We start from the raw sequence: 24,491 nt of genomic DNA on the forward strand, positions 1-24,491 counted from the left end.
CTATAGTGCCCATTTGATCTAGAATGATCTGAAAGGGCATTGTGTTGTAATTCGCCAGTTTGGAAGATTAATGTAAGGTCAAGGCTTTTGAATGAAGAGGCAATTCTGACAGACAAAGGGGCAGGACAGACTCTGTTTTTGGGCACTGAGAATGAACATCAATATTAACCCGCTAATACAACTGGGACACATCTTAAAACTGTCTCATCGTGTACCTCATTATAACAGATATGCAGCATTACAGAAACAGTCATTCCATAACCCCCTCTCTTCTCCCTGCCACATTATGTTAAAACTTACAGCTTTTTTCAAAATTGTTGCGGTGGTCTCTGGTCTTTTACGTTGATTTTCACAAGCAAGACCCAACTCGGAGATTCTATGTTCACTAAATTTCCAGAAGGTCTGTTGTTCTGTTTCTTTCTTTTCAAATAGAAGACAAGCATTCTGCTTGGTTGTTGACACAAACCAATCCAGGTTATTCATAGCAGTATCATCCTTGTCTATCTCTGTGTCTGAGAAAGCTACTGTCTATATTCCATGTTACTATATAAAGGTTTAAAAACATTCATTTGTTATTTCAATAGCTTTGTGCTTGAGCTTCTTCCTTCCAGACAAACAGATTATATATAGGTATATCTCCAAAATGGTGTGCTTCCAAAAATCTCAATTTTACCCTAATTCAAAGGGACATTTTAAAAGGTATTTTGAAATCTAACTTTTACAACAGTTATTGGAGTTTTCCAATGTCAAATATGTACTTCACTTATCCACATTAATGGGAAGGGAATCAGCTTCACACTTGCAGCCCCTAACCTAACCAAACTGGTCACAGCCTATGGATTTGGTGTCTATTCCAACACCTGTGAATATTTTTGTTTCTTTCCAAACACAAGAATGGTTCCAGTAAAGCTCTCAATTAAATATTTAATAAAGGTGGTAAACAGTCATTTTCTCTGTATCATTAACAGTAACATCCAACCCACATACAGATTCATTCGTAATTCCTGCTACCTATGAAATCTGAAGCAGGCCCTCATGCAGCATGGCACATGGATGCAATACTGCATCGCAATGTACTAATAATGATACATTTTACTTGTTTCCACAGGAAGATATGGCTAGTAAAGTAGATGCACGGCAGAGATGGATTTTGCTGAAACAAGCACTTCCTAAAGGGAAGAGAAAAGCAGTTCCAAGTTATCCAGAAGATGATTTTGAAAGTGGAGATCCTAAATTCTGCATCAATTTGCTGAAGGATCCTACTCTTAGAAATTACTATCACCTGAAGAAGTACCTGCCAAATAGTAGTAACATGTGGATGGTAGAATTTCTAGAGCTCAGTGGCCTCGACCTGATGCTGGAAGCCTTAGATAAATTGTCAAGCAGAGGAGGGCCGAAAATTTATGATGTCCTTCTATAACTCACCTGTGTGAGCTGTGTAAGAGTTGTGATGAATTCTCCAAGTGGAATCGAGCAGCTTGTGAATGATGAAAACCAGATTAGAAAACTGCTACAAGGTATGGTTAGCAATAGCACTTTCAAATACAGTTCTTCATGCAGCATTTCTAACGTAGTGGCTCTCCCAAAGAAAATACAGATTAAACAATCCAATGCAAACCTGAGGCTGTCCATTTCCCCCAAGGCTCCCTGCCTCATTCCTGATGAAGGGCTTTTGCCCAAAACATCGATTTTCCTGCTCCTCAGATGCTGCCTGACCTGCTGTGCTTTTCCAGGACCACTCTAATCTTGACATTTACATCACTGCCAATTGTTAGATTGAGTGCATTCAGCCACTGCTAAATCAACTCTGTGATGTTGCTGTGTTACAGTTCACTCAGGGAGTCCGAGTTACTGTGGTAACATACATTTTTACATGCACATAGCAGTCTGGAGCTACGGATAGTGAGGGTTGAGGTTCCAAAAGTTATTTCCATCACACAGTTGACCAGAAATCTCTCCCACTCATACCATCTGCCATTGGCATTTATTGGAGGGATTCCCAAACTGTTTGCCTTGGTTCTGAAAGTACCATCCTTGACATCAGGTCGTGGGGCGAGCCTCAAATCCAAAACAAACTGTAACATTTTTAATTTTCCCTTTCTGCCTGTTTCATCAATCTCTCTTAATCCCTACATCATTCTGTCTCTCTGTGTTTGCTTTGTCTACATGATTTTAAATTGGATTAAATAATTTACACTTGCTGCTTCAGACTCTATGTGCCTGAGGAAGGATTCTCCAATTTGATTGATTGAGGATGCACACTGTTGCTTACCTGTTCATGCACTTCCCTAATCCCTGTAGCATCACTCTCAATGTCTGTAAGGGGACCATTTTCTCAGTTATGTTGTCTGTAAGTGATGTGTATTCTGGATCCCAACATGATCATGCCCTTCTCCAGATGTTACTAGGACAGGTTTGAATGTGAGCCAGGAACCACCTTGGATCTGTCAGGAAATCAGTGAAGATGTGTAAAAGCCTTCATTTTTGTTTTTCAAAACTAGGGTACCCATTTTCTGGCATTTCAGCAACTTACCAAGGTGATCAAGCACAGCAAGGGGAGGTCTTCAGTGAAACTGACAAACAGTGAAGGCTTTGACCAATTACACTGAAGAGCTCTAATCATGGCCATTAAGCAGCAAACCCTCACACTTCCCTTCATCTGATTGGCCTCTTGCACCAATGCCTCACATTTACCTTACACAAATGCACATTTTCTCTCAGAGGGTGCTATCACTGTTTGTCAGGTGATTGTCAGTTTCTTGGAAGGCAATTTAACTATCCAGTACTTCATGCCTTTTGTTACACTTCCCTGTTACCAGCTGTTACCATGGGATGGGAGCAGATTATATTCAGCTGCACATTATATCCCAATGAAAGACATGTTGAGGAGCAACACCATCAATAACAGCATCACCAACAGCACCAGCCAAACCATCAATACCAGCTCCAGAGCACCAGCAGTAATACCAGTTGACTTCCCCTTAGCAGCATACTCCGACACAGGGCAGATGGGATGAACACTGAGATCTGGATGGAAGGCAGTTAGATGACAATGTGGAATCCAAGGCAGAGGATCTGCGGTGGCATGGTTGTTCATGGTTAGCTCTGCTGCCTCACTTCACCAAGGACCCGGGTTCAATCCCACACTTGGGCAAATTCCTGTATGGACTTTGTACATTTTCCACCGTCTGCGTGGGTTTCCTCTGGGTGCTACAGTTTCCTCCTGGTACTCCAGTGTCCTCCCACAGTTTGAAGATAAGTAGGTCAGGTAGATTGGCCATGCTAAATTGTCCATAGTGTCCACAGATGTAGGGGCTACGTGGATTAGTGATGGGAAATGCAGGGTTACAGGATAGAGTAAGGGTGTGTCCAGGGGGGATGCTCTTTGGAGGGTCAGTGTAGACTCAATGGGCCAATTGGCATGCTTCCACACACTGGGGCTTCTGTTAATCTGTCTGCTCTCTCTCTGTCTACGTATCTAAGCAGTAGTACCTCAGGAGGCTGAGGCTGTCAGTGCAGGTCACTACTGCCATCAGTTTCTCTGTAGCCCCCATCTCCTGACCAATCTCCCATCTCCTGCAAGTGCTCCACCTCTTCCAACTTTGTGTGCTCTTATTAACTGTGAGGAGAGAAAGCAGAGAGGTGTGAGTGTTGAAAATGGTGCTTGTGTAGAGATGGGCATTTGTGTAAGGTAACTGTGAGGCATTGGTGCAAGAGGCCAATCAGATGAAGGGAAGTGTGAGGCTTTGCTGCTTAAACAGGAACGTTAACTGTGTTGAGAGTGAGGAATGTGTGAAGCTACACAGAACTGAGGAATGCTGTGCAGGACAATCAAGGGAAAATCAGAGTGTGTGGAATAGATACCCTCACCCATGCCCATCCTCTCCTCAATGCTGATCACTGATATTCCTTCCTGATGTGCTGGATTTCCTGGGTATATTGTTTCCAGTTTGGAGGGATCCCATTTCTGTTATTGCCATTCTCAGTGCCTGGTATCCACACCTATTTGGTTGTAGACATTGTCCATTTCCTCCCATCCCTTACAGAATGCACCTCACTGCAGCCTCTCAGGTTCCATACCAGAAAAGAATCAGAGATGCAATGAGCAGCCTTTTCAAGTGTGCATTGCCTTTCTTTGGTTACTTGCTGCCTCAAACACCCAGCCCTGGTGAGCCATTTAAACCCATGCTGTTCTCCCTTTAAGTAAGAATGCTTCCATTCTTGGAATAGATGTGTCATCACACTCCCCTGCCCTGATTAGTCAAGGCTGGCTGCTAAAGCCATGACTCAGTTAGAGAGTTCCCGCAGAGCCCATTCCAACTGTCAACGGGTTCCCTACCTGCAAATTGACGACAGGCTAAATTGGCAAATTTCCCTCCTACGATTCTGTTTGAATGCTCAGTAAAAGACTGTGGACATATCTAAATGCCATTCCTTCACAACCAATTAAAAACAATAAGGTTATCTGTGGGGTGGAACTGATGGACAGATAGTCTTTATATAATCCATATTTTCATTTGCTCTTTATTATGAATGATGACATTTATTGGCAGAGAAATTCATGATAAACTAAGCTCAAATGCAGGATAGTATCCAGGTTAATGCACTTTTACAAACCTATACGTATAATGTGTCATGTACAGAATTTATTAGAGTATATTTTTCTACAAAGAAGAATACAATTTATGTTTACGCAATATTTAGCCTGGTACTTCTTTCTTTTCAACAAAGTGTGCTTGTGCAAATTCTGACACTTTACAAATACATTCTGCCTACTTACAGCTCTGAATACATCAGTGATCCTGGTGAAGAAACAAGTGTTTGATTTGTTGGCAGCACTCTGCATGTACTCCCCAGAAGGTCATGATCGGGTTTTATATGCACTACAACACTACAAGGCAAGTATTTTACCACAGGGAATATAACATCAACTCTGCAGCGAAAGAACAAGGGAGAATTTCAACTGTCAGCACTCCTAGATTCATAGAGTCATCTAGCATGGAAACTGACCCTTCAGTCCAACCAGTCTCTGCTGACCATAATCCCAATCTAAACTATTCCCACTTGCGAGAGCTTGGTCTATATCCCTCCAAACATTTCTTATTCATGTACTTATCTAAATGTCTTTTAAATGCAATGACTTCTACCACTTCCTCTGGAAGTTTATTCCACACACCAACCACTCTCTGTGTAAAAAAAAATGTGTCTTTTTAGCATCTTTCTCCTCACACCTTAAAAATATGTCCCCTAGTCTTGAAAGCCCCCACCCCTAGGTAAAAGTCACCTACCATTCACCTTATCTATGCACCTCATGATTTTATAAACCTCTATAAGGTCACCCCTCAACCTCAGGCCAATTATTTAAATAGAGCAAAATCAGAGTCTCATTTTCTAATATTTGCTGTTCCAAGCAATTTGCTCTTCCATGTGAAAAGCTGCCAACTATGTTGACTATTTAGTGCAATGTGTCAGGATATTTCAGAAACAACTTTGTCATGGCAAATCCAATAAGGCAAATTGACAAACTTGTTTTGATGTAGATTCCTAAAATAGCATCATGCAGTGTTGGACAGCAGATCTCTATTTATATTCAATGTTGGTTGTTATCAAATATTTGCAATGCTAAATACCTTGTCAAATGAGATATTCTTTTCTCTAAGTACAGCCACCAATTTATTGAGAATGTCAAAAATAGCCAGGCTTAACATTACACTAACTTTAGTGTAATTTCAATATATAGTCAGGTATTTAAGCAACTTATTCACAAGTAAAATTGAACATAGCCACTTAGAATGGTTTGCCATCTGAACAAGTAGATTACCTGCCTCTTTTTAGTGGGTCTCATATCATGCCAGCCAAGTGCAGATTAGCTCATTCATGTTATATACTGTAGCAGGTCACTGTGGTGCAGTCTGGGTCTCCAGGTACTTCGAGTAAGTTCAAATGCGATTTATAACTGTAACTCTTGCCGGACAAAGTGAACCTGGTTAACAAAGCACATGGGACCCTGGACTGTGCCAATAAGAGCACAGAGTACAAAGGCTAGGAAGTTATAATAAACCATTATAAAACATTCACTGTACCTCAATTGGAGGGTGTTGTCCAATCTTAGGCACCACACATTAGGAAGGGTGAGAGAGCAATACAGAGAGTACATGAGAAGGTTCAGTGGAGGAGAGGATATGTTGGAGCAGTTGGGCTGGTTCAGGGAGAATAGAAGACTGAGGGGAGATGAAACAGATGTATTCAAAGTCCAGACCTACATAAAGTAGATAAGGAGGAATAACTATTCCCATTGGCATAAAGGCCAAGACTTAGCTGTGCAGATTCAAGTTGATTAGCAATAAAAGAAAAGGCTGTGTGAGAAAAGTAATTTTCACATTACTAATAATTCAAATGTGGCTTTCAAAAGGGAATTGGATAACTTTCTGAAGAGGAATGAAATAGAGAGAAGGTGGATGAGTGGAACTAGATAAACTTATTTTGCAGTGAGCTGTCACAAACTCAATGGGCCAAATGGCCTCCTTTGTGCTTTACTCATTCTATGGTTCATTCTGTGGCAGAGAGTTTCCATTTTTACAGTTGAAACCACATTTTCATCTTTTTGTAGTTCTCCAGATAGAGACAGGCATTGAGAACATGAGATCATGAAGTTTTACAATCTCCCAGCCCTCACCCATGGTAATGGTTACCAAGGAACAGATATGATATTCTCAATCGGCATATGCCTTTCCATAGTTATGAATAAGAGATTAATGGCAAAGTGTGAGGTGAAGGGAAGTGAGACAGCATTTAAGCAGGGCAAACTCAACTAAATATTCCCTACAGTGCATAGAGATAATACGGGTCACATGATGACCTTGATGAAGAACTGTGCATTGATACTTTCTTAAATTCAATAGGGGAGTCTATGTGAGAACCCTCAGTCATCTGCACTGCTCTCTCTGTGCCTATGAAAGTGATAACTACATTCAGTCTTTTGGTGTTTCTTGCGTCCAAAGGGGTCTGTGCAATTTGTCAACTGACTGATGTACTTTACCAGAGAGCTGGGGAATTCATCACAATTTGATTTCACAGCTGCTCTCCAGTTTTACAAATTTACTGACTCCCACAAGCTCTAAGATGCAATTTCATGAGCTCTATAAATAAAGTGCTTAACTTCCACAACAGGAAGGGCTTCCAGTAACTGAACGGAGTTAAAGTGGAAGTTTGGTTAAACGGCCAAAGGAACTCAGCCCTTGTGACTGCAGAGCTGTCAGCATCAGCAACTAATATCACAAAGAGTGAGACAGGATGCAGATAGTAAAGACATGAACTGTATTAACTTTTAATAATGACAAAAATACAGAAATGTCGCATTTTCAATCCTAAATGTTTGAGAGATAGATCTTTCATGCACCTCTACCTGGTGAAGCTAGTCATTCAAAAATATGAACATTGTCTGTTGTTCCTTGTGAAATCAATCACTCAGATGCTGTCACTGATCCAATAGTGGGGAGGCATGTCTAATGACATCAACAGTCAGATGCAGTCAGTTCAAGTTTACCTCAAATCTATCACTGGGTATTCAGGTTTAAGCCACACAAAGCAGAAAACTTTGCCTGGTTACAATTATGGGAACTCAAATATTCCCAGTTAAATGATTCAATAGTTCTATGTAGCATGTTTGAAAAGATCCAAACTACTCGTAAAAAATGTTTATCACACAGAGAAGTGTAACAGATGGCAGAAAAAAATTACAGCAGTGCTAATTTATTATAATAAATAAGAAGTGCTTGCAGCAGAGTTTAATATCCTTGCCACTGATTGCCATTTACAAGGATTAGTATCACAGGAAACCACAACAGTATCCTTCTCAGGACACAAGACAACAATTCCAATGTATGTTGGTGATAACCAGAAATGCTCATTAAACTAAAGTGCTGCTTAAAACTGATACCTAATCAAAGCAGTTCAGCAAAAAAAAAGACAAAGTTCAAAACTGAAAATCCCATCTGGAAATTGTATTCTCCATCTAATCACCTAACTGATACTGTTTTTCACCCCAATCAGTCCCTGTTGTCTTGCCTGTTGACTGATGTGATTAATATCTTCACAAATTAGTTCAAGCTCTCTGGTACATTAAATGGGACATTACAGTTAGTGGCTTCATTAGATTGTCAGACTAAAAGCTCTTGACATTTTTAGTCTTTGATCTTGCAAAAAGAAAAAATGTTTTAGATTATATCCAGTTCCAGGAAATCTGTGTCTTCCTTTGACAGATTTCAACATATGAAAAATCAAGAAAGGATCTGAATGTTTAATTGCTGAGTGATCTGAATGACCACAGCATGAAATGTTATCACAATCAAATCAATTCCTGACATAGAATTGTTACCTGTATCTTTTAATCAGTTGCAGGACTTCAGTAAGGCATTCGACAAGGTTCCCCATGGGAGACTGGTTAGCAAGGTTAGATCTCATGGAATACAGGGAGAACTAGCCATTTGGATACAGAACTGGCTCAAAGCTAGAAGACAGAGAGTGGTGGTGGAGGGTTGTTTTTCAGACTGGAGGCCTGTGATCAGTGGAGTCCCACAAGGATCAGTGCTGGGTCCTCTACGTTTTGTCATTTACATAAATGATTTGGATGTGAGTATAAGAGGTACAGTTAGTAAATTTGCAGATGACACCAAAATTGGAGGTGTAGTGGACAGCGAAGAAGGTTACCTCAGATTACAACAGGATCTTGACCAGATAGGCCAATGGGCTGAGAAGTGGCAGATGGAGTTTAATTTAGATAAATGCGAGGTGCTGCATTTTTGGAAAGCAAATCTTAGCAGGACTTATACACTTAATGGTAAGGTCCTGGGGAGCGTTGCTGAACAAAGAGACCTTGGCGTGCAGGTTCATAGCTCCTTGAAAGGGAGTCGCAGGTAGATAGGATAGTGAAGAAGGAGTTTGGTATGCTTTCCTTTATTGGTCAGAGTATTGAGTACAGGAGTTGGGAGGTCATGTTGCGGCTCTACAGGATATTGGTTAGGCCACTGTTGGAATATTGCGTGCAATTCTGGTCTCCTTCCTATCGGAAAGATGTTGTGAAACTTGAAAGGGTTCAGAAAAGATTTACAAGGATGTTGCCAGGGTTTGAGGATTTGTGCTATAGGGAAAGGCTGAACAGGCTGGGGCTGTTTTCCCTGGAGCGTTCGGAGGTTGAGGGGTGACCTTATAGAGGTTTACAAAATCATATGGGGCATGGATAGGATAAATAGACAAAGTCTTTTCCCTGGGGTCGGGGAGTCCAGAACTAGAGGGCACAGGTTTAGGGTGAGAGGGGAAAAGATATAAAAGAGACCTAAGGGGCAACATTTTCACACAGAGGGTGGTACATGTATGGAATGAGCTGCCAGAGGAAGTGGTGGAGGCTGGTACAATTGCAACATTTAAAAGGCATTTGGATGGGTATATGAATAGGAAGGGTTTGGAGGGATATGGGCCGGGTGCTGGCAGGTGGGACTAGATTGGGTTGGGATATCTGGTCGACATGGATGGGTTGGACCGAAGGGTCTGTTTCCATGCTGTACATCTCTATGACTCTATGACTCTATGACTCTAAGTATTGGAGCTGTACTTTCAGAATCAGCTGGCTGGATACTCTGTTGACTCTGATCTATTTGTCCTTGTTATGCTCTTTTGAAATTTCTAGCCTATTTTTAATTAGACTTTTTTATTGCCCATCCTGTTCCTAATTCTCATCGTTGTAAATTACTGCCACACACAGCTTTATTTTGCTTCATTTTTATTATCTCAATAACATTATAATTTAATGACTCCAGCACCATTCTACTGCATATGTAATAGCCACTCTACTCAAACTAAACTCTCTACATTGTAAAATCATGCTTTCTCCTGACATTTCCATGATCATGACTCAGTAATGTCCTCTGCGTTTTACACACTATTGAGTTTTCCTTCCATTGCCTGTGACTCCTCATCCCCTCGTTCTGCCAGAAGTTTGCCATCCGAATGTTTGTTCCACACACTCCTGTTTCTCCAAACTCTTAACCCTCTATAGTGAGTGCTTCTGGCGTAACTTTGACTTCGCCACTTTTCCCATTCTGTTCACTCAGTTAAACTTATTACCCTCTGAAACTGAAAGGCATCATTCTCTCAGATCTAACTCTAACATTGTCAATAAACCTGAACTGATGGTCTTTGACAATCTGACTGCAACCTTACAAACGTAGAAAACCAACTCTGACACCTCCTTCTTCCTCCTGGGCCATGATCCCACGCCAAGAAATTGTTTCCAAGACACTGAGTGAACTTCTGTCCTCTGGAGATTTACCCAGTCTGATCTCTAATGTTATAGATTTAAATCTCTTACAGGCCACATCCACGTACTTCCCTAAACATGCCTGCCCTCCTCGATTGATCACTTCAGTCTGTGTTATCACCCCGCAGAACCCATTATATTCTATCTCAATTCAATTTTTCTTGCTTTCTCCAGTCCTTTTCACTCAAATACACCCTCTTGATATCTTTCATTTCTAACACTATTTTTTCTCTAGTTTCTCATATTATCAATGCTGACTGTTTCAGCTGCCCAGGTCATTCCTCTATAATTCAATCACTTCAACTTATGTCCATCCATTAAAAGGTCTTCTTGGAATTTTTTCCACTTCTTGGCCTATATCTCTAATTTCATCTATCTCTTATCCTCCCATTTGATGCTCTTTCTTTGTTCTCCAAAAGAGAAATTGTAAATTAGGTGCATGGATCTATGGTGTCAATATTACAGTCTCTAATGGCTGATTCATTGATGAAAAATGTTTTAGTTCTCATTAAATTACAGCATGATGTCAAAAAAGGCCATTTTCTTGATTAACGTACAAAATGATTTTCCTTTGATGACTGATATATTTTCCAGCAAAACTGCTTCAAAAATTCATAATTATATGGTATTCCATACATTCAATAAATTTATAAGTGTGTTCGCACTGTAATGGTTAAAATATTGTTTCAATCCATTGTTGGGCTGAGAAATGGCAGATGGAGTTTAATCCAAACAAGTGTGAGGTGATGCATTTTGGGAGGTCAAATGCAAGAGAACAGCATTGATATACAGAGGGATCTGGGGGTCCAAGTCCATAGCTTTCTGAAAGTGGCAATGCAAATAGATATGGGGTAGAGAAGGCATACAACATGCTTGCCTTCATTTGTCGGGGCATTGAGTATAAAAGTTGTCAAGTCATGTTGTAGCTGGATAAATATTTAGTTAGGCTACTTTGGAGTGCTGTGTACAGTTCTAGTTGCTGCACCAAAGGAAGGATGTGGGGGATTTTGAGAGGGTGCAGAAAGGTTTACCAGGATGTTGACTGGACTGGAGGGTATTAGCTATATCAAGAATTTGTACAAACTTGGATTGTTTTCATTAGAACATTGGAGTCTGAGGGGTGACCTGATAGCAGTATATAAGATTATGAGGAGGCATGGATAAGGTGGATAGTCAGTCTCTTCACCAGGGTGGAAGTAGCAAATGCTAGGAGGCATATGTTTAACGTGAAAGGAAGAAGGTTTAAAGGAGAGAGAGTAGTAGGTGTCTAGAACACGCTGCCAAGAGAGGTAGTAGAAGCAGATATGATAGCTAAGTTAAAGAAGTATTTAGAGAGACACCTGAACAGGCAGAGAATAAAGGAATGTGTACCATGTGCAAGCAAATAGGATTAGTTAGAATAGCATCATGGTTAGCATAGACATGGTGAGCTGAAGGGCTTGTTCTATGTTTTATATAATACATAAATATATACAAGTAGAATAAATATATTATTGTATGTTTCTTTCTGACAGAATGCACAGAGGTATCTATACGGATTCAATGCCATTATGAGTGAACTCCAAACAGATAATGTTCCTTATCTGGTATCACTCTTGAGTGTGATCAACGTTCTTATTCTGGGAACTGCAAACTTGCAAAAATGAGCAAGACTCAGAAATGAATTCATTGGTAATATTTCTCTACATTTTGTGTTGTTTGTCTTACATTACCTATATTATATAGACTATTTTATTTGGTAAAAATAATATTTGTATTAGATATAGATTGTTGTGGCATCTTCCTCTATTTATTGATACAATACAAAAGGACTACTAAGGCAATGACCATAATAGACACAATTTATTGTAAGCGACGGGAGTCTTGTTAACCAGTTAAAGAGCTGGCTAGATCATCCAGTCATCCACTTTCAAGATTGCTCATTGAATTAAATGGCAATCAATTTCTAAAGTGTGGGAGGACAAATTGCCATCGACTAAGAGTTGATGGCCAAACAGAACCAACTGCTCTTCATTGACCTGCAGTGCCATTAAGGAGATGTGGCTGCTAGTGGTAATGCACTCACCTAAGCCCCAGCATCATCGTTGGATCCAGGCCACAGATCACAAGAGGGGGAGTTATGGAATGAGGGAGAAGGGGAGTTGGTAGCAAGGGCAGGGGCAGCTCTCAGTAACTATTTCCCCAATGCCATATCCCTCCATCCAGCTTTGAGTGCCTTTGAATGAGGGATCTCACCTCGAGCCTGCTAGTAAACCAGGTTTGATTTTTGGACTTTATATATAGCAAGTACCTGACCTGTCACTGGCTTAATGCCAGTGGTAGCAGGATGAGGCTCTTAAGTAGTCAGAAATTGTCCAGTTAAGAACCTCTGTGGTGGTATAAGGGGAAGGTATGAGCCATCTTGTCACAGATTTAATCAGCGCAGAGGGGATAGGCAGCAGGATCCCCATGCACCAACCATCAAATTCACCATCGGGGGGGGCATTAAATTCCACCTAATGTTTCCCAGTCACCAATATAGAATTAAAGTCAATTATGTTCGTGGAATTAAAGGTAAAGAAATCTCTAAACTGAACTTTCCCCTTACTAGTGGCAAAAGAATATGTTTATACGTTAAATCTACCAGGCAGTTTAAAAGATATAAGATAGTTTAGATTAGATTAGATTAGATTACTTACAGTGTGGAAACAGGCCCTTCGGCCCAACAAGTCCACACCGACCCGCCGAAGCGTAACCCACCCATTCCCCTACATTTACCCCTTTACCTAACACTACGGGCAATTTAGCATGGCCAATTCACCTGAAGTGCACATCTTTGGACTGTGGGAGGAAACCGGAGCACCCGGAGGAAACCCACGCAGACACGGGGAGAATGTGCAAACTCCACACAGTCAGTCACCTGAGTTGGGAATTGAACCCGAGTCTCTGGCGCTGTGAGGCAGCAGTGCTAACCACTGTGCCACCGTGCTGCCCTTTGCCACCGTTTCTTTATCTAAATCAACAAAGATTTAAAAACTAATCTGACATGTCAAAATTGTAATTAGTATGTTTTTTATTAGATGAGGTTATTAAGAAATTGGTGAAAGGTATCAATGAACTGACAGGTTCATGGCTCTGAGTGACTTATTCCAGCTCCTACACATTTATGGTGCTGATATTGTAAGAATAAATATTGTTCACCTACAAAAAAAGAATTTGGGGTTTATACCTTAGGCTTTTTACTTCCAATAATAAGAACGTAAGTGTTTTTCAAATAAAAAAATAACAACTACACCCAACAAACCTCTATATCTTTCCTTTCATCTTATTCCATAATCTATTGTCCCTTTACAAATATATCCACTTGGCTCTTGAGGTTATTACAACAGTGTAGATCAGTGATCCTTCCCGGTAACTGAGCTACAGAAAAATCTATCCCATTACACTTCCCTTATTATCTTAACTTCCTAATTTGAAACTAATTGTCCTGACATATCGAATACAAGAGATATTTCTATGAATCAGATGGGCCAATGGGTTAAGGAATGGCAGATGAAGTTTAGTTTAGATAAATGTGAAGTGTTGTATTTTGGTAAGACAAACCATGGCAGGACTCATACAGTTAATATGAGGGACCTGGGGGGTGTTACCGAACAAAGACACCTAGGGGTGCAGGTACCCAGTTCCTTGAAAGTGGAGTCATAGGTAGACAGGGTGGTGAAGAAGGCATTTGACATGTTTGCCTTCATTGGTGATGACATTGAGTGTAGGAGTTGGGATGTCATGTTATAGCTTTACAGGACGTTGGTGAAGCCACTTTTGGAATACTGTGTACAATTCTAGTTGCCCTTCTATAGGACAAATATTTTTAAATTTGAGAGGGTGCAGAAAAGATTTACAGGAATGTTGCTGGATGTGGAAGGTTTGAGCTATAGGGAGAGACTGCTTATGTTAGGGCTTTTTTCTCTGGAGCATCAGAGACTAAGGTGATTCTATAGCGATTTATACAATCATGAGGGACATTAATAGGGTGAATAGCCAAGGTCTTTTCCTAGGCTGGGGAGTCCAGAACTAGCGGACATAATTTTAAGGTGACAGAGGAAAGATTTTAAAAAGACTTGAGGGGTAACTTTTTCACACAGAGGGTAGTGCATGTATGGACTGAGATGCCAGAGGGTGTTGTGGAGGCAGCTACAAATTGCAACATTTAAGAGGTACTTGGATGGGTATATGAATCAGGAGGGCTTAGAGGGATATGGACCAAATGCTGGCAAATGGGATTAGGTCAGATTGGGATGTCTAGTCAGTACAGATGTGTTGGTCCCAAGGGTCTGTTTCCATTCTATATGACTTGATGGCTCTATGGTAGTCCATATTACAAAATAACGTGAATGGTTAAAAATGATGGGATGTGTATATCTAAATATTAGGTATGTGACATTAACAGACAAGGTGTTCTTTGAGCAGCATCGAATCAAATAAATATCACTATAATGTTCCAAAAACAAAAATAATGTTGTTTTGTGAAAAGAGCATGTCAGGGATTCAAAAACATGACTTGGCCAAATTAATTGGTTCTTGTGTACAAAGAATGATATTGCATAAATGAATGATATTACTGTGCTTTGAACTATTTGACAAGAATTATCTCTTTCTATTGTAGGTCTTCATTTGCTGGAAGCACTGCCAAATCTGAGGTAAGGACTATCCCTACAATAAAAGCTACTGCTTGGAAAATGCAATCTAATACGTTGTTTTAGTCAGTATTTAAGGTATATACATATACTGGAAGCATCTACTTAAAAATAAAGACTTTGACTTGTGTATTAATTGTAATTTGAGATTCACAGACAGGAAAACATTGAAAATTGAATTCTAATTAAATGTAGTTCTTTTTCAGTGAAGATAAAAATGTAATTTCATCTTTTTAGAAATGAGGTGTCATTTCACCATCAAAATGATCAAATCATAGAATCATCCAGCACAGAAGAGGCTTTTGGTACATTGAACCAGCATTGACAAAACTATTCTAAATCTGTATTTCCTGCTCTTGGCCCATTGCCTAACATTTCAAGTGCTCATCCAAGTTCTTATTAAAGTTTGTGAGATTTCCTGTCTTAAATGCCTTCCCAGGCCATGTATTCCAGAGTCCCAATACTCTGTGATAAAACAATTTCCTAAAAACCTTCAAACCTCCTGCCATTAACCTTAAATTATGCCTGATTGTAATTGACCTTTCAAATAAGGGAAATAGCTGCTTTCTATCCATCTTGTCCATGCCCCTCATAATCTTATGCACCTCAATCAGGTCCCCACTAAGCTGCTCTACAAAGCCTCTCTTCATTATTATACTGCTCCATTAAAGGAAACTTCCTGGTGAACCTTCTTTGTACCCCTTCCAATGCAATTACACCCTTTCTACAGTGTGGTGATCAGAATGCACTCAGTATTCCAGCTGTGGCCTAACCAAAGTCCTGTACAGCTCCAACATAACCTCCCTGCTCTTGTTATCTATGACATAATTCATAAAGGCAAGTGTCCCAAATGCCTTCTTAACTACCTTACTAACCTGACTGCCATCTTTAGGAATCTGTGGAGAAGTACCCCAAGAACCCCCTTTTCCTCTGAACTTCCTAGTGTCCTGCCATTCATTGAGTACTTCCTTGTATTGTTATGTCTTCCAAAGTGCATCACCTCACATTTATCAGGGTAAATTCCATCTACCACTATCTGCCCATCCGACCAATCAGGATATATCCTCCAGTAATCTAACAGTTTCCTTCTCACTGTCAACCATCCCGCCAATCTTTGTGTCATCCACAAACTTATTTATCATTCCTCCACATTTTCTTGTATATCACTTATATATACATCATCAACACTAAGGGACCCAGCACTGATCCTTGTGGTACACCACTGACACCAGTCTCCATTCACATAAACAGCTTTCTACCACCACCCTCTGTCTACTGTCACTTAGCCAGTTTTGAATCCAAGTTGCCAAATTATCCAGAACCTCATGTGCTTTTATCTTCTTTATTCGCCTTGTCAAATGCTTTGCTGAAATCCACATAAACTGCATCATAAATCGAAGATTCTTTTAGTTACTACATTCAAACAACTGTTTTCTAAAGTTGCTGACATTTCAAATTCTACTTTATAGCAAAACATCACAAGGGAGCAATAGAAAACCATTCTTGCAGATTCCATAAGAAATAAAACATATGGGTATTTCCAAACATTAAGTGGTCTTCCAGCACTCGGGTTTGATAAATATGAAATTAAATCCAAAACATACCGTGTAGCAAAGAGTGAACATGAGAATCAGATTTCCACAGATAGGCCAACTGCAGACACCTTTAGAAATAACATGGGTGACCTTAGATGTGGAATTCCAAACCCCATTTCTGATAGATCCCATTTTTTTGTAAGTAGGAGAAAGTCTGAGGCATAAATCACACAAGTGGGAAAATTAAACTTACCAGGCAATTGAAATCAGTCCTGAGTTCAAATAGACTCTGTTTTTGCTGCTCCAAGAGTCTTAATTTTCATTGTGGGAGTAACTAATTTATGGTGGAATTGTGCATGTTCTTTGGGAGCAGATCATGATCTGAAGTTATTTTCATCATCAGCTTTTCAACAATTGAAAAGAGCTTGGCTCCATTTTCAGCTAGAGTGAAAATATATTGCTATCATACATTAATTAACAGGCTATCAGTTGCAGTCTAGAAAACAAATTCCATCTGTTTCTGCAGTTTCAATTGACTTCAGTATAATATTTGTGTCAAATATTGTGGCACTGGAAAAACACATGGGTCATGCAGCATCTGAGGAGCAGGAGATTTGACGTTTTGGGCATAAGCTCTTCATCAGGAATATGGGGGTGGTTGGGGGGGGAAGGGGGCTGAGAGATAAATAAGAGGGTGGGGGTAGGGGGAAGGTAGCTGGGATAGATAGATGCAGGTTGGGGGTGATGGTGTTAGGTTGGAGGGGAGAGTGGAGTGGATAGATGGGAAGGAAGATGGACAGGTAGGACAGGTCAAAAGGGCGGTGCCAAGTTGGACGGTTAGATCTGGGATGAGGTGAGGTGAGGGGAGATTAGGAAACTAGTGAAGTCAATGTTGATATTGTGAGGTGAACGGGTCTCAAAGCGGAAGATGAGGCATTCTTCTTCCAGTTGTCAGGTGGCTTGGATTTGGCGGTAGAGGAGGCCCAGGACTTGCATGTCCTTGGCGGAGTGGGATGGGGGGGAAATTGAAGTGGTAGTCCACAGAGCAGTGGGGTTGTTTGGTGTGTGTCCCAGAGATGATCCCTGAAACATTCAGCATGTTGGCATCCTGTCCCCCCGACATCGAGGAGACTGCATCAAAAGCAACAGACACAGTAGATGAGGTGTTTGGATGTGCAGACAAATCTCTTTGGATGTGAAAAGATCCACTGGGGCCTTGGACGGAGGTGAGGGGGGAGGTGTGGTGCAGGTTTTACACTGCTTGTGGCAGCAAGGGAAGGTGGCGGGTGTGGAGGGGATTGGTGGGGGGGAGGCATGGATCTTACGAGGGAGTCTTAGGGGGAAAAGTCTCTGCAAAATGAGATAGGGTTGGGGAGGGAAATATATGTTTAGTGGTGGGGTCTGATTATAGGTACAGAAATGGTGGAGGATAAAGCACTGTATCCGGAGATTAGTATGGTGGAAGGTGAGGACCAGGGGGTTGTTGCTGTTGGAGAGGTGGGATTCAAGGGCGGAGGTGCAGGAAGTGGAGGAGATGCGCTGGTGGGCATTGTTAATCACATGGGAGGGGAAATTGTGGTCCTTGAAGTAGGAGGCCAGCTTGGATGTCCTGGAGTGGAATTGCTCCTCCAGGAAGCAAATACGGCAGAGGAATTAGGAGTAAGGGATCACATCTTTGCTGGGGGGTGGGGGGTGGGGGGGGAGGTGTAGACCAGGCAAATGTGGTAATCTGTGGTTTTGAAATAGAAGTCTGTGTTGAGTCTGTCACCAGAGATGGAGACGGAGAGGTCCAGGAAGGGGAGGGAGGTGTCCAAGATGGTCCAGGTGAACTTAAGGTCAGGATGGAAGGTGTTAGTGAAGTTGATGAACTGTTCAACCTCCTCATGGGAGCATGAGGTGGCGTCAATACAGTCATCAATGTAGCCGAGGAAAAGGTGGGAAATGGTGCCAATGTAACTGCGGAAGATGGACTGTTCCATGTATCTGAAAAAGAGGCAGATATAGCTGGGGTCCATGGAGGTGCCCATGGCTATCCCTTTTATCAGTATAACATCCCCCAAAGGCTGTTTGTAAAGATAAACTATTATAAATGCTTGGTTGAGTTTGCAAAGCTTGAAAACCTCCCATTCCAGTGGAGTGTGAGTACAATTTGATTGACAATTTTAAGAGGGGGTATTAAAGAATTGGCTTCTTTGAGGTGATTACTGAATAGATGTTTGTTTTATAACAGATTGACCACTTTAAGGAATATGAAATCTTTGACTGGATTTATGAATAAAAAGGATTTTTCCATCAGTAACATAAATGAATGAAGTCTCTATTGGTCTGCGAGATGTTTATTGTTCTTTTCATCCCAACATGGCGACTGATATCGACCCATAGTGGTCACTGATTGAGGAGCTATAGAGGTAGTCTAGGAGTTTGAAGTGGCATAGGTGGTATAAGGGGTACAAGGATCAGAGGGCCAAGCAACATTTTATAAAATTAGGCCAACGTGTAGGAGAACTAAGGTTTGCCTTCAAAACTGCCACCTCAGCACTCACCTGCTCCTGTGGCCGCCTCCACTTGCGTCCAGAGGGGCAGATGTCTCCATTTAATCCTTGAAACTTAAATTCAGTCTAACAGTAACAAAGTCCCAGCATTGATGAGCACTTCCACCTCTCTTGATTCCAGGAGATGAGTACCGAAGAGGACGGTTGTATAACAAATGGGATGAAACACAGAAGGTTGTGTGCAATGGGCCATGATGGACCAGGGGTCAGTTGAGAAAAATATGCTGCCAGAAATGAGAAAATTCAGTCCTATATTTTAAACAGAGAATGGTCAGCCATAGCTCATGTCCGTTGAAGATAGCCATGTTAGATGAAGTCATGATCAAGTATCACTGTGATATTCCTAGAGCCAAGCAGCCTGAATAAAGGAGATTGTAGGAGGCATAATGCAAAAAGGATGGAAGATTTTAATCTCCATAAATATTGGACAAATTAAATTAGACAAGGTTGCTTGAAGGATGAGTTTTATAGTTGGGACAATTCCTTATAACAATACGTTCTGGAACCATTTTATTCTTGCTAATGTGTAATGAGACAGGGTTAATAAAGGCATCATAGGCAAGAATTCTCAAGTTAAATGTGAGCATAAAATGATAGAATTTCTGTTTATAGTTGAGACATTTGCATCTGAAGATAATAGACTGAATTATATTGCTCTGAACTTGAGTCTGCATCTTCATGAGAAAAAGAAAGGAAAAATTATATTTCACTTTTTGAAATCTAGACATGAAGGGTGGGAACCTTTCCCATGAGAGTGTCAAGATTTGGGAATTTTGCCTCAGAGGTCTCACTGACAATTAAATTTTACTGTTAGAAACTTTTCTCCAGCAAATACTCAGTTTCCAGCAGAGAACACCGACACAAATTCACCCACTGCAAGATAAAATGTTCTATATTGTTAGTATTATTGTTTTCAGAAAAATAGATGATGCAGATCTAATAATCCAGTGTTCCAAATTTGAGGAAGCCCGGGCAGAAGATGACGAAGAATTAACAAAAATCCACGATATGAACTGCCATCAAGATGTTTTTGCAGCATTGTTTAGTAAAGTAAGATCATAATCTATTATATTGCCCAGAAACTATATACTACATATAACTGTAAGAATCATCATTTATGCCATATATTATTAATGGAACGTTGTGTTCTAGTTCTTAACTTAATAAATGGAGAAAAGATTCAAAAATCTGAAGCACAAAGGGGTTTAAGAGTCGGAGTTCAGGATTCTCTTAAGGTTAACATATAGGTTCAGTTGGTAGTTAGGAAGGCAAACACAATGTTAGCATTCATTTCAAGAGGTCAAAAATACAAGAGGAGAGGTGGACTACTGAGGCTGTATTTGGAATATTGTAAGCAGTTTTGGGCTCTCTATCTAAGAAAGGATGTGCTGGCATTAAAGGAGGTTCAGATGAGATTCACAAGAATGATCCTAGGAATGAAAGGCTTGTCATATGAGGAGTGAGAGAGGCAGGGTAGTTGTCATGGGGGACTTCAACTATCCAAACATTGACTGGGATCACTACAGTACGAGTACTATAGATGGATCAGCTTTTGTCCAGTGTGTGCAGGAGGACTTCCTGACACAGTATGTAGACAGGCCTACAAGGGGCGAAGCCACTTTAGATTTAGGACTGGGTAATGACCCTAGCCAGGTGTTAGATTTGGAAGTAGGTGAGCACTTTGGAGACAGCAATCACAATTCTGTCTGGCTTATTTTAGTAATGGAAAGGGATACTCCATCGAGCAAGAGTTACAGCTGGGGGAAGGGAAATTACGATGCAATTAGGAAAGATTTAGGAAGCGTAGAATGGGGAAGGAAACTGCAGAGGATGAGCACATTAAAAATGTGGAGCTTATTCAAGGAAAAGCTCCTGTGTGTCCTAGAAAAGTATGTACCTGTCGGGCAGGGAGGAAGATATAGAACATGTGAGCCGTGGTTTACTAAGGAAGTGGAATCCGTGGTCGAGAAGAAGAAGACAGCTTATGTTAGGACAAAATGTGAAAAATCAATTAGGGCACATGAGGGTTACAAGGAAGTCAGGAAAGACATAAAAAGAGAGCTCAGAAGAGGCAGGAGGAGACATAAGAAGTTGTTGGTGGATAGGATCAAGGTTAACCCTAAGGCTTTCCATAGGTATGTAGGAATAAAAGAATGACAAGAGTTAAATTAGGGCCAGTCAAGGATAATAGTGGGAAGTTGTGTGTGGAGTCAGAGGAGATAGGGGAAGTACTAAATAAAACTATAGAAAATGAAAATGTTGGCGAGGAAGATACAGAGATACTTGCAACTAGATTAGAAGAGATTGAGGTTCACAAGGAAGAGGTATTAGAAATACTGCAGAGTGTGAAAATAGACAAGTCCCCTGGGCCAGATGGCATCTAACCTAGGATCCTCTGGGAAGCAAGGGAAGAGATTGCCGAGCCTTTGGCATTGATCTTCAAATCATCATTGTCTACAGGAATAGTGCCTGAGGACTGGAGGATAGCAAAAATTCAAAAAGGGTAGTAGAGACAACCCTGGTCATTACAGACCACTGAGTCTCACTTCAATTATTGGTAAAATGTTGGAAAAGGTTATAAGATATAGGATTTATAACCATCTAGAAAATAATCTGATCAGGGACAGTCAGCACGGTTTTGTGAAGGGTAAGTCATGCCTAATGAATCTTACTGAGTTTTTTGACAAAGTGACCAAACAGGTAGATGAGAGTAAACCAGTTGATGTGGTGTATATGGATTTCAGGAAGGCATTCGATAAGGTTCCCCACAGTAGACTATTATACAAAATGCGGAGGAATGGGATTGTGGGAGACATAGCAATTTGGATCAGTAATTGGCTTGCTGAAAGAAAACAGAGGGTTGTAGTTGATGGAACATGTTTATCTTGGTGTCCAGTTACTAGCGGCGTACCGCAAGGGTCGGTGTTGGGTCCACTGCTGTTCGTCATTTTTATAAATGACCTGGATGAGGGCTTAGAAGGGTGTGTTAGTAAACTTGCGGACGACACTAAGGTCGGTGGAGTTGTGGATAGTGACGAAGGATGTAGTAGGTTGCAGAGAGACATAGGATGCAGAGCTGGGCTGAGAGGTGGCAAATGGAGTTTAATGTGGACAAGTGTGAGGTGATACACTTTGGACGAGTAATCGGAATGCAAAGTATTGGGCTAATGGTAAGATTCTTGGGAGTGCAGATGAGCAGAGAGATCTCGGTGTCCATGTATACAGATCCCTGAAAGTTGCTACCCAGATTGACAGGGTTGTTAAGAAGGCATACAGGGGGAATCCAAGATGGCGGCGACCCAGCAAGTCTGAGTCTATAGTACTCCTCCCAAGACTTGGGCAAAGTGGGCCACCCACCCCCACCACACTCACCAAATCATTTAAAATCGCTGTTTAATTTAATTAGTTGTTTAGTATTAAATTTAAACAATCTAATCTTTAGTAAAAATGACTAAAGGGAAGGGAGCCCGCAACTCTCAGCAAGCAGGAACCCCTCCCCCACCCTCTCAGCTGCAGCAGAGGCGTCCGCAGCCGCCTCGGGGGACTTACCTACGGTGGCGAGCCTCGTGGAAATCATCTCTAAGTTGGATGCGAAGATCGATGCTTTCATTGAAGAATCCTAAAGTCGACGGGACTCACTCTCGGCCGCGCTGCAAAAGCACGACTGAGACATTAAAGAAATCGAGCGCCAAGTCAGAGGGGCGGAGCTAAAGGCCGCTAAAGACTCTCGAACAGTGAGTCCGGACCTTAGAGAATCATATTGATGACCTCGATAATCGAGGTCATCGAAAAAATATTCGTTTGCTGGGCCTTCCCAAACAGGAAGAGGAAGGTCAGCTTACAGCGTTTCTCGAGCAATGGCTGCCACAGCTTTTAAATCTGGAAGCTGGATCAGGCCAGGTGAGGGTAGAATGGGCCTACCGGGTCGCAATACGCGGGCAAGGCTCGAACCAGCGCCCCCGCCCGGTCCTGTTCCGGCTGCAGAGCTATAGGGAGAGGCAGATACTCCTAGAAGCCTCTAGAAATCTTGGAAAAGATTCCCAAGCTATGATCTATAAAGGATCCAAGATCATGTTATTCCAGGACTTTTCCCCAGCTCTGGTCCGAAAGAGGAAGGCATTCGATGAGGCGAAGAAGTGTTTAAGGGACTTAAATATTCAATACTCCTTACGCTACCCAGCGACGCTACACTTTAACCATGAAGGATCCGTGTGTCACTTCGGATCGCTGGAAAAGGCTAAGGAACTTTTGGACTCTCTGAGATAAATTGTAAGAGATAATGGATGTTGGTTTGCCTTTCCCCCACTCTGGTTTATATCCCCCCTCCTTCTTCTTTTTTCTTACCTTACTGTTTAATATTATCTTGGGGGGTGGGGAGAGGGATTTATTTATTTGTTCTCTATTTAACGATTTTCTCCCCCCGTTGGGTTTTTAAAAATTATTTTATGTATGTATGTGTGTATGTATATATATGTGTATATATACATGTATGTATGTGTATGTAAGCTGGGGGGTGGGGAGGTTAGTTAATGTTGATGGGGGAGGTGGTTACCTTATTCTATTTTACCTCTGTCTCTAGGAGCGGGGTTGTTTTCCCTTGTTATTTTGTATTATTATATTTAATTATTATTTGTTGAGGTTGTAATTTTATAGTTATATATGTTTATATATATTAACATTACCAAATATATCCAGGTGTTGGTATGGGTGGGGGGGGGGGGGGGGGGGTAGGGTGCTCACTGTTAACTGTAGCTTTGTATTAAAACTGAATTCTCCTCATCCTATTGAGGAGCATCTGGGTCAAGGGTGGGGCATTGGTTGGGAGAGGATATGATGGACCTTTGGAAAGGAAGTGACACCCCCTGGGAACAACGGGAAAATTCTCCATTTAAATTTTTTTTTATTATTTAGAAATAGTTTTTTATTATACTGTTGTGAGTGTATTAGAGAGCCTTTATTTTTGTGAATTTTATATGCTCTATGCTCGGGATGTTCTGGATAGGGTTTCCCCTCCCGAGGGGTCTCAGATTTGCCCAGATGATTATGGTTGATCAGTCAGTTAAGTGGTGCACCTGGAATATCAAGGGGAGTAATTCGCCAGTCAAAAGGAAGAAAATATTATCAAATCTTAAGAAAGAAAGAGTTGATATACTTCTCCTACAGGAGACACACCTGTTGGATAAAGAACACTTGAAATTATGACAGGGTGGATTTGATCAGGCCTTTTTTTCTTCTTTCAGCTCAAAAAGTAGGGGAGTTGTTATTCTTGTTCGGAAGAATTTCCCTTTCAAAATCCTAAATCAGATAAAAGAGGAATCGGGACGTTATATTCTGATTAAAGCCCTTATAAATGGAGAGGAATATGGGATTTTAAATTTGTACTGCCCTCCGGCACACCCCTTTAAATTTATAACGG

The 24,491-nt window shown here is 41.1% G+C and overlaps 1 pseudogene; it reads left to right on the forward strand.

The window, feature by feature from the left end:
• The first annotated feature begins 1,114 nt into the window (after positions 1-1,114).
• LOC140475913 (inverted formin-2-like) overlaps positions 1,115-24,491 on the forward strand; it is an 80,010-nt pseudogene continuing 56,633 nt past the window's right edge.

The sequence above is a fragment of the Chiloscyllium punctatum genome, chromosome 4, assembly GCF_047496795.1.
Source record: "Chiloscyllium punctatum isolate Juve2018m chromosome 4, sChiPun1.3, whole genome shotgun sequence".
NCBI lineage: Eukaryota > Metazoa > Chordata > Chondrichthyes > Orectolobiformes > Hemiscylliidae > Chiloscyllium > Chiloscyllium punctatum.